The following is a 12,341-nucleotide window of genomic DNA, read 5'->3' as shown; positions in this document are numbered from 1 at the left end:
ATTAGAGACATAGGTGCCAAGCCAGGGATGTATTTCCTGTTTCTCATCCAGTTGCCCAAGTTATACTTGAATTTGGTTAAGGAGGAACTTTGCTTCACATGGATGATGAGCCTGTTCCAGAGACGGGGTAGTCTTTGGGATACATGCCTGTCTCTCCGGCAGGTCCTATTTATATCACAGACAAGGTTTAAGTCTTTAGAATGGGTAATTCTGGTACTGCCTGTTTTGTGGATATGCAGGAGGGTCCATCAGAGTGGGGTCTGACAATGCCCTGTATGCCAGGCATAGATCTCCCCTTAACAGCCTGTAGAAGACAGAATACAGGGATAGGGCCTTGAGAAGGTCTGAATAGGACATGTTACTTATGCCCTGTATTCTTTTAGTGAGGAACCTGTGCTGATGTTCCAATTGTTGGATATGCCTGGTTAGGTACATACCAAAGGGGGCATAGTACTCAATGATAGGTCTGATGAATGCCGATTACAGTGGAGCAATGACTCCCTTGGACCTAGATGCCATACCTTTGTTTATAAGTTGTGCAACATAGAATGATTTCCTCACTAGTGTAAACGCATGATGGTTAAAGGCTAGATTACTGTCTATGTGTGTCCCTAAGTCCCTGACTTCTAGGTCAGCTCTAAGGGTTGTGTTGCCAATATGAGAGTTACCATGGGTGTATGACTTCCCAAAGGATACTATTATGCATTTCTTGGCATTAATTTTAGTCCATGTCTCTGACACTAGTTGTTTCTCTGTATCAGCCCTTCCTGCAAATTTAGTCAGCCAGAGGCTATTGTCATTGACCTTGACTTCAGAGTAGTAAATGCCAAAGAGGAGTGGTCTAAGGGCTGATACCTGAAGGACTCCACTTGTGACTGGCCTCTTTTTAGAGGTGGACTCCCCAATTGTAATTTCCTGGGTCCTGACTAGGAGCCAGTTGGCTATCCACTGGGTTTGTACCTAATCTCTTGAGTTTGCGAACAATGCCCGAGTGGGGTATTTTGTCAAATGCCTTGGCTAGGTGAAGATAGGCAGTGTGAACCATTTTGCCCTCATTCATTGCTTTGGTGACCTTCTCAAAGAAGTCCACCAAGTTGAGTTGGTATAACCTGCCCTTGATGAAACAAATTGTGTTGGGTTCAGTGTCTGGTGGTTTACTATATCATTATTGATCATTTCCACGATAATTCTTTTCATTGCTTTGGATATAAGACTAGTAAAACATATGGGTCTGTAGTTTCTGGGGTCTGTAGATGGCCCTCCTTTGTGCAGAGGGATGACTGTTGCTATTCTCCGTTCATGAGGCATGAAGCCTGTTTGGAGATTACAGCTGAATAGCAATTCCAGAAGGTCTGATGGGTCATGTTTTCTGCTATTTAGAAGGCATCCTAGGATATTGCCTGGGTCCATTCATGCAGTGTTCTTGGCTTTAGAGACAGCGTTAAGGACCCGTTTCCTAGTGATAGCAAGGGGAGTTATATCTGATGGTATTTCCTGAGGGAAGGATGAGGGGAAGAGAGGGGTAAAGTTGGAATTGAATTTGCCGGGCAGGTTTGCTATATCTTCTATCTCAGTATAGGTGGTTCTCTTTACAATGAGCTCTGCACAAAATTATGTATTGCACTTGAGGCTGTGGACATAGCTAAAGAATGCCTTGTGGTTGACCTTGGCCTAGGAGGCCAAATTTACCTCAAATTTGGCTTTGATAGACTTTATTTGTCCTCTGAGTTGTTTGTTTAGTTTAATGAGAGTGCCTTTATCCTGCTGGGTGCTGCACCTCCTAATTTTTGCCATCATTTTCTTCCGTCTGTTATACAGCCTATTGATTTTGTGATTCCACCAGGGTGGCTTGTTTTTGAGTTAGTTCTGTACTTTCTCCTGGTAGGTACAGCTGCCTCTATGCAGCTGTTAATATGCTTGTATGGGGTTTCTGTGAACAGTTCTGCATAGACCACAGTGTTCTCAGGGTTTATGGGGGCTTGAAAAATTGCCAGGTTATCACTTAATAGCAGGAATTCAGCCTTAGAGTAGTTCCTGAATATTCCTTCATTATCTGGGGGCCCATTACTGATACATATAGGCTATAGGCACATGCATCATATACATGCAGTCTAGCATATGCATGATAATATAAACAAACTATTCAATGAAAAAAGGAAAAAAACAAAATGTAGTAAGGATCCAGTGTTTTAAGAGTGTGTGTTTTTTGGGAATTCCAACCAGAAGACTGTCTGTTCCTTGACTGGATGCAAACTGCATAGCATGGAAAGGAGAGTTTTACATTTTTTTTCTTCATCTTCTTATTTTATTTTTTAAGTGACATATATACAACAAGTGCATCCTTACTATGTTTTGTTATTCTCAATTTCCATTGTATAGATTGTATTTATATTTGAACAAAACTTTTTTTCTCACTTCCTCTATTGTGTTTTAAACTTTCTATATCCATATTAAACCATCAATGAAAACCCTTTTTATTTTATGAACTAACAGTATTTCTCTGATAGGAAATACCTTTCTTCATATATCCCTCAAGATACTCAAGCCAATATCAAATCATATTGGATGGCAGAAGGCCATCCCAGTGACTTGTGCATACTCCCTGCTCTTTTTTTATAGTCCTTTTGTTTTTATAGTGAAAGAGGAAGAACATATGTCGGTGCGTTTACTTGCCACAAAACAAAGAAGGGGTGATTGGGATAAATCAATTTGTTAAGTCTATATAACCCCTGATTTCTACAAGAAAGAATACTTTGGGAATTATACCCTATTTAAAATTCATCACAGAGATTTCAGTGAAAGATTCCCCTTAATATGTTTTGCATCAGATCCAACTAAAAATCCTTTTTTTTTGCTTATTAGTTTCACACATTTTATTACATTTTATTCACGTATTCATTTTACAATAATCACTGTATCCCATTCCAGATTTCAGGGGAGATGAAGCCAGTCTTGACACTGAGCAGAAAAAGCTGAGTACATATTGAGGACAAGATGCAAGCTCATTGCAGGATGCACACACAATACGCACTCACATACTTATGATTTGGAGGATTGCCAATGTCCATACAACATAATTTTGGAATGTGGGGGGAGACAAAGCAACCAAAAAGAATCAACACAGGTGCAGGAAAGACATCCAGAATGCACAGACAGGGCACCCAATCAGAAAATACACTGGATAGCTAAGTGCGGTCAACAGCAACATTAACTGCTGTGCTACTGCGTCACTAATTCCATACATTTACTTTCTGGAAGTCCACTATTTGTTATCATCTCACTCACTCTCTTACAAGTCACATCCAACTCTTAGTGTGACCCCACAGACAGCCACTCTGACCCAGTGGGCAGACACAGTTACCTGTAGAGCTTTCAAGGTAAAGGAGAGGAAATGGAAATCGGTTGCCAGGCCTTTCTTCCATATCAGATATTCACGCACTCACACCTATGGGAAATTTAGGGTCTCCAATTCACCTTACTGCATGTCTTTGGTATGTGGGAGAAAACTGAAAACATTTGTAGACAACCCACACAAACATGTGAAGGACATGCAGACTTTGCAGAGAAGGCACCGTGGCCAAGAACTGAATCAGAACTACTTACTGTGAGGCAGAAATGCTACCCATCATTGTGCACCTACTGTAGCTCTAAATAACAATATTAACATATGTTCCAGAAGCATCTGCTCTTTCATAATAGAGATGATTGAGTCCTTCCCTCATCATAGGTTCATAGGTCCATACTAGGCTATCTGCCCTAGGGCATTTATAAGCCTAGCCAGAATGTGTTTGGCTTTCGCCACCCATTTTAAATTAATTTTGCTATGCCCCTTTTCGAGGTTAGTATACTGTACCTCTGTCTAACAGTGACACAGAAGTGATACCCGGGGTAAACCTACGATCTCCCATCCACTCATCAAGATTCCTCTTGAAGAGACTGAATGAGGGACTCTGCCTAACCTGGACTGGGATTTTATTCCAGAGTGAAGGGAGCCTCTGGGTTATGAATCTGTCCCTCCAGCATGTCCTATTTATTTCAGTGCTGAGGTTCAAGTCTCTCGAGCACGTAGCTCGATGGGATTTGGATTTTCTGAGGTGCAGCATGTCCATTAATTCCAGGTTGGACATGGCTTTATACGTCAGGCACAGATCGCCTCTGAACAGGCGGTATGCCACTGAGTAGAGCTGGAGTTTCTTTAACCGGGCAGCATATGGCATCTGTTGGAGCCCTTTGATCCTCTTGGTGAGGTACTTTTGGGATCTTTCCAGTTGCTGCAGGTGTCTGGTAAGGTACATCCCAAAAGGGGCATTGTACTCAATTATGGGCCTGATGAGGGATGAGTAAAGAGGCACGATGACGTCCCCTGATCTAGATGTGAATCCCTTCATAATTAGGTGGGCTATATAAAATGTTTTTCTAACCACTTTGGCCACGTGGTTGTCAAATGAGAGATTGCTATCAACTTGGGTCCCCAGGTCCCTAATTACTTCTTCTGTACTTAATGGATTACCACCTATGTGGTAATTTGTGGGCACTTTGTTTTTGCCAAAGGGATGACTATACACTTTTGGCATTTAGCTTGAGGCCATGGCTCTGGCACCAGTTGTCTGTTTCTATGAGGCCCTTTTGGAGGATGCTTGTGTCGGCTGGAGAGTCGATTATGGCACCCAGTTTGCAGTCATCTGCGAACTTGGTCAGCCACAGTCCTTCCGTGTTGGCCTGTACCTCCGAGAAATATATACCGAACAAGAGAGGTCCCAGGACTGAGCCTTGTGGGACACCACTTGTAACTGGTTTGGAGTCTGACATGGCTCCAGCAATTCTAACCATGTGGGTTCTGTCCTTGAGCCAATTTGCAATCCATCTAGTAACATAGGGGTTTATATTTAAGCTGGTGAGCTTATCTATAATGCCCGAGTGGGGTATTGTATCAAAGGCTTTTGCGAGGTCCAGGTAGGCTGTGTGGACCACCTTCCCCTTGTCAATGGCCTTGGTGACTGTTTCAAAGAAATCAACCAGGTTTAAGAGGCAATATATATATATATATATATATATATATATATATATATATATATATATATATATATGTCAGCAATTCTGTTTCATTATATTTATACATAGACTGTTTTATACTAATAGGGTTCCAACATCACCAGTTTTTCTTTTAATAGTCACAGTGATTAAAATACCCTTTTTAAATGAATAGTCTTAAAAAATGAATCCCAGTCACAAAACATCTACAACATACTAACTTGATAGTGCCATAAATCAAAGTAGAAAACACAACAATGAATAAAAACAATAAAGCTAAGTACAGAAACAAAACCTATTGAAGTGTTTATCAGTAAATGCTGTACAGTTTTTCTGTTCAAGCATTAAGATCCTAGTCAGTCAAGCCTAACGTATATCATCCCCTGTCAATAAGAGCCTGGCTACATAGCCCTGGGGTAAATTTACAGCTTTCTATCTACTCATTAGGCAGTTTAAAAAAAACAGAGTATAACAGGTATATTGTTTGATATGTAGCAGAAGTTTGTTCCCATAGTTAGGCATATGTTAAGGCAGGTATGAGTCTCACCAACAGGTTCTTTAGGTGCGATGGTGATTTAGACCCTTAGAGCAAGTATTAGTGATACTGACAGTGTTCCAGGGATGTAAGAGGTCAAATAAGTTAAAGCATTTCATGGCCTTGATAGCTAAGCAGAGGTAATTTTAACAGACACATTAGAGTGACAGGGCCTTTTACTTATCTGTAAAGCTCAAGAAGTTCATACCCAAGATGTTTTAGTGAGGTTCCTTTGTGACATGTCTGGTACAGCTATGTGAGCTACATGCCAAAAGGGCTGTTATATTCTACTATAGGCCTGTTAATAGCAGAATAGAGGTGGATCTGGGAAATATTCCTTTGGCAACAAACTAGGCAAGGTAGAATGATTTCAAGACTATGGTTGATTCTCGATGGTCAAAGAATAGCTTGTTGGCCACACGCCCCTCCACCAAGACCTGAATATTAGTATCATGCTTGAGATGGATGTCATTTATAAGGTAACCAATGGGACAGGTTTGCTTCTGAAAAGCAGCAGTGCTACATTTTTTCATGTTAAGCTTCAGCTGATGGTCAGTATACCAGTAGTGTCAGTGGAACAGCAGGTATCACACCTGCCTGTGGTACAATAGGCTGTGGGCTCTTTTCTCATATTAGGTAGATGGATTGCTGACATTGCAGTGCAACATAAAAGATGTGCTGCACTCTTAAATATGTCATCCTTCAGATGAGACATTAAACTGAACCCCATCTGCATGAGTTGTTTGTAGTTCAGGTGGATGTAAAAGATTCCATGGCATCTATTGAAAATAATAGGGGATGTTTCTCAATGACATGAACAAATTTCTCCTAGTAGTACAAATTCCACCACTAGTCTCCCTGAAAATAGGGTATTAACCTTGTGGGACTAACCTGGTCAACAAAGGATAAGTAACAGTGCCAGCATGGTTTAGCCCCTACTGCAGAAGAGTTTATAACAGCATTGAGCATGCTTCACCACCAAACTTAGTTAGCCATAGCCCTTAGACATCATCCTTGACATCTGAAAAGTAAATACTGACATGTAGGGGGCATAGTATGGACCCCTGCAGGATACCACTGTCGACAAGTTTTCTTTTGTTTTGCTTAAAGTTTTTTACTGAGTTTTTTTGCCATTCATGTGTCATAACTATGGAATCCATACAATCCTACCAAAAAGCATATTGGGTACAAAACAGATAGTTCTTACCAATGCACTAATATCGAATTATAGAAGATGTATAGGGGAAGAGAAGTAACCTTCTAAACCTGACAGCATTTACTGACTTCCTAATGTCAATAATCCAATTACATACAAAAACTCAAGCTTAATTTTAACCATAAACATAAGCTTATAGTTAAACTAAAAGTTAAACGTAACTTAAGCCTAAAGTTTAACATAAACTTAACTTGACATAAAGGGTGGAGTTCAGCTGTGAGAGAAATTGATAAACAATTACACAACAGAAAGGCAGTGTGTGAGGTAACTGTGAGATACCATCTACATTTGAATTTATATGGTAAACATAAGATACCCTGGAGAACCATAGGCTAGCCAAATTTGTCCTTCATTTGTTAGGTTAAAGGAACATTGATCACAAGCTAGATTAGGCACAATACCCTTTTATTTAAAAAGGGTGCTTCTTTGCCTTCTCACTTTGCAATTAACAATTACAGCTAGTATATCTGACATGCAGTATTCCAACAGTTTAAAATCTGTAGAGACTGAGTTGATTTACAGTGTTGAGTAATAGATTTTTTGGCTAATACCACCATTATACCTAGTACTGGGTATGGTACAGACGCTCAGACATAATACAATTTATTGTCAGGAGTTTCCTTTATGTTTCTGGTATTAGATACACCCGGGTTACCTTACCCCAAAACCGATGAACTTCAGGACCTATCCCAAAATATATGATCCCATGTAGCTCATACTCATTTGAATTACATTAGTTACAGGTGTGGAAGTCTGCCTCTGTGGCTGAGGCTTAGGGCTACTGCTATACTGTCCGAGGATGCTTGGGAGAGATGTATTTAGAAGGCTTAGTGTAGGGCTGTAATGCCATCAAGGTGCACTGTTTACTGATAGCTGTGGAAGGTGAGAGATTACCCTCTAGCCCAGGAAAATATTTACATATTTCATGAGTGGATTCTATATTGGAGGGGTTGTCAGTAAAACTGAAGCAGTTATTGTACTGCCTTAGAATTCATAGTGTAAGCAGGCTTGGTAACATATGAGGTGTGAGTGAACTGAGAATCCACAGTGACAAGGACAAGAGGTGTTAAAGCATGGGATAGATAGTATGAGATAGTTCTTTACGGGATGTATCAATGCAAAAACAATTCATCAGAACTAATGGATGCAATAAAACATTAAAGACTGATCAGAGCAATGATAGCATAGTAAAGTGGATACATATTGCCGCACTGTATTATAAAAGCACAGTAGATGTGCCAACACAACAGCAAAAACAGAGAATCAGCAGAATGGTCTAGTGGACTCTGTAACAACTAGGCTAGGATGCCATAGATAGCAGTGCAGTAAAGGGTAGATGCTTAGCATGCTGATATGACAGACACTTGACAACTGAACCAGAGCAACACAATGAATTGGCTACAGTATGAAACAGGGCTAAGATGCCATGAACAGAGAGCTAATATGGCAATGAGGCCACAAATACCACTGACAACAGACATACACTGGGGCAGAGGTATTGGGGCATAAAGCTACACTCCATTGGCTAAGCAGCACTACACTGATAATATTAGGAAGGATAAGCTGGTAAAAGCAGATGCATCCCAACAGCAAGTAGCAACAACAATGTAGACAGACCAAGCAGCAGCAGCTGCAGCAACAAAACAGGTCAATAAACAAAATTGTGCTGTAATACAGCGATAAATATAGTACCAACAAGTAAACAAATCAAACAGTTGCAACAGCAAAACAGGTCAATAAACAAAAGTGTGTTCTAATACCGCAATAAGTATAGTATCAACAAGTAAGCAAACCAAACAGCTGCAACAACAAAAAGGGGCAATAAGGAAAACTGTGTGGTAAAACAGTGCACCTCCATGTCATTATAGCCCAACACTAAGGACAGTACCAACAAGTAAACAAACCAGGCAGCCGCAACAACTGAGCAGGTCAATTAGCAAAACTCTGATATGATGCTAAGTATAGTATCAACAAGTAGATGGACTAGGCAGCAGCTACAGTAACTGATACAATAGAACTATTAGGCAATAGAATGTACACAACCATCAGTAACCACATTAAAATACATGCCAATGCACAAAAATATCTTATTATAAAATAGTAAGTGTAGCTGAAACAACAGGATGTCCTTACCATGGAGTTGCAGGAGTAACACAAAGCATTATCCGTAGTAATGTTTGTAGGGTGGAGAAGGGATGAAGACTGCCTGATGATTGATATGATCTCTAAATGCCACATTTTGCAGCATTACACAAGATGCATTACATTGGGTTTCAGTCACAAATAGTGGATTCAAAGGGCTGTGCATTCAGGTCAACCAAAAATAGTGATGACCTGCACAATTGTTCAGATTTCAACGCCTCTGATGTCACAGTAGCCAGCCAATAAGATTGAATAAGAGCAGAATGCATGTCTAAAATGATCATCCGGCAGTGGAAACTTGCTGACTGTGTGTGTGTGTGTGTGTGTGTGTGTGTGTGTGTGTGTGTGTGTGTGTGTGTGTGTATATATATATATATATATATATATATATATATATGTGTGTGTGTGTGTGTGTGTGTGTATACAAGTGTGTTTGTGTGTATGTAAGTGTGTGTGTGTTTTGTGTGTGTGTGTTTTTATATATATATATATATATATATATATATATATATATATATGTGTGTGTGTGTATATATATATATATATATATATATATATATATATCTATATGAATATGTCATGAAATAGCTAAACTCAAAATAGCAAAAAATTGTCCACTTTTATTAAGCATCTGTTGGGTTGTTTGTTTCTTATAACTTGTTGCAGTTAAACTCTTTTTTCTAGAGGCTCCTTTAGCTGTTTAAAACTTTCATTTAAAGGCTCACTGCTGCTTTTCAGCTGTGAGAAATATTTCTGAAGTTTGTTTCCTATCCTCCCTCCCTGTTGGTATAGTGTTTTTATAGTTGGTGGCTTTGCAGTTGCCAGCCCCTAGTGTAAATTTGATCTGGGACCCTCCTCGCAGTGTAGTGTCATTACCTCATTCTACCCAGTACAGGGAGAACATTTGAGAAGGCCAATCAGCTTAGTTTCTGCTACTCCTTTCTCTCTTTCCACTAAAAAAAAAAAAAAAAAAAAAAAAAAAACTTTTTCTAAGCTTGTTTCCTGCCTTTCCTGTGGGTAGTCTAGCCTGGATATAGCTTTGCTGTGTCCAGGACTATTTGTAGGCTTCTAGGGCCCAAGCCTTTCTGTGTTGGAGGGAAGCCTTCTAGCTTAATTTTGTTTCTTAGAACTAGCCAGTTTTTTGTTTCAGCACTTGTTCAGAACTTATTGTAAGCACTAAATAAGCTACAAATTACTACAGCACTCAATTTTCCTCACTGTCTAGAGGAAAACAGTTTCTAGTACTTAACAAATAAGCACCTATCCAGGCATGTCTAAGGGTCAGCCCCCGGTGTTTTCTACTGTCTACGTGATGAATCTGGGCATCTTGGGGCAATGCAGTAATTGCCTCATGTACACAGACAACCCTCTCCTCCTACCACCCAACACTACAACCTGTGAGAGATGCACTTATATAGCCAAACTGGAAGCAAAGCTCTCTTCACCCAAGACTGGACTAGACAGTCAAGAGGAGAAGGTAAACACTTGCACCACACCACACTCAGCACATAGTCCCTCAAAACCTACACCACCAAAACACACACATAGAAACACAAAACACACATCTACATTCGCGGAGGCTCTCAGTAAAAACCTGCCCAAGCAACAGGGACCTCCAAAGCAGAAACACAAGCAACCTCCACCCCCCAACACAACCCAAATGACACATAGCCCACAAACTCAGTGTGCCACTCAACCACAGCCCATAAGGCATAACAACGTACCCAACACTCTTGTCATAGGTGACTCTATAGTCAGGCACACTGATGTTCCACTCACCAGGCTAAATAAGGAGAAAGTTACTGTCAGCTGCCTGTCGGGTGCCAGGATCCGCCACATAACGCATGCACTCAGGTCACTCCACAACAAGTACACATATGACTCTGTCATTGTCCATGTTGGTCTGAATGACCTGAGACATACCTCCTTGGACTACATGAAAAGGGACATGGAGGAGCTGTCCGATCTTGTAGCCCAGGCAGGTATGACCCTAGCCCTGAGTAGCATCCTGCCATCACCCAGAATGATACCACAGTACAAGGACAAAATGATTGACTTCAACAATTGGCTAAGCTTCTGGTGTCATTCTAAGGGGATCCAGTATCTGTCTGCCTGGGATGACTTGATCGACAAGCCACGATGCTTTGCCAGAGATGGCCTGCACCTGTCGCCCCTGGGATTCCGGATACTGGCTAAGGCTCTTGCCACCCCTATAGTGCCTTTTTTAGGCAAGGTTCAAATGACAAATCCACCACCCTAACAGGTACAGGCAAGAAGAATCTGAGGGTATTGCTACTCAATGCTAGAAGTCTAAACCTCAAAATGCACTCTCTCGAGGCACTCCTTAAAATGGAGAACATCGACATCTGTGCAGTGACAGAGACCTGGTTCAAGGCTCCAGAGAGTACCCCTGCATTACCAGACTATAATTCATACCACACCTTTCGGCCACCTAACCTGGACCGAAACACTAAAGGCGGAGGCGTGTCCATATTCATTAAGGATATCCACACCTCCAGGCTAGTTGCTCAGCATAATGCATCCGAGATTATCCAAGTGCAACTAACTCTGGGCAAGACCGCAATCCAAATTGTAGCTTGCTACAGATCCCCCACCATGCCCCAGGATTCCCACTCCTCATTTCTTAATACACTGGAAAATATTAGGGTACAACCTAACACCCTAATAATGGGTGATTTCAACTACCCTACCATTAACTGGAAAAACTACTCATGTACCAACTCTTGTGCTCAATGTTTTTTGGAATTCATAAATTCCAATGCCATGGATCAACTTATCCACACCCCCACCAGGGGCAGCAATATCCTAGACCTGGTTATTACCAACATGGGCAACCAGTGCTCCACACCAGAGATCAATTCCTCGTTGGTCAGATCCGACCATAAGCTAATCACCCTAGACATCCACATCCCTCCCCCACCCCCCATTAGGGAAACCACAGTAAAAAATTTCTCCAAAGCCAACTTCACACTTCTTAAGACAGAAGTGGCAAACTTCACGACACCCATGCTGACGGACAATAGAGGTATGACTGCTGAATCCTACACAAATGCACTTTATAAGCACTTACATGAGTGCATGGATCATGCAATCCCTAACAAAACCAAGATGCTATCCTCCAAAAAAAGGAAGCCAATCTGGTTGTCCCCTGCCATAAACAAACTCTACAACAGAAGAAAGAAACTGTTGCAAAAAAGAGAAAAATCCCATGATTGGAGAAACTCCCTGGTCAGCCTCAGTAAGAAGCTGAGATCCCTCATAAAATCCTCCAAAGCTAGTTATGAAAACAAAATTGCCACTGATTCTAAAGACAACCACAAAGCATTCTATAGCTATGTCAAGAATCTCAATGGCAACACTCAGATCTGCTCTGGGTTACAGCACAATGGCACTAAA

Source organism: Protopterus annectens, chromosome 9.part0 (genome assembly GCF_019279795.1).
Source record: "Protopterus annectens isolate FY-2018-M chromosome 9.part0, PAN1.0, whole genome shotgun sequence".
NCBI lineage: Eukaryota > Metazoa > Chordata > Ceratodontiformes > Protopteridae > Protopterus > Protopterus annectens.
This window is presented reverse-complemented; position numbering follows the sequence as displayed.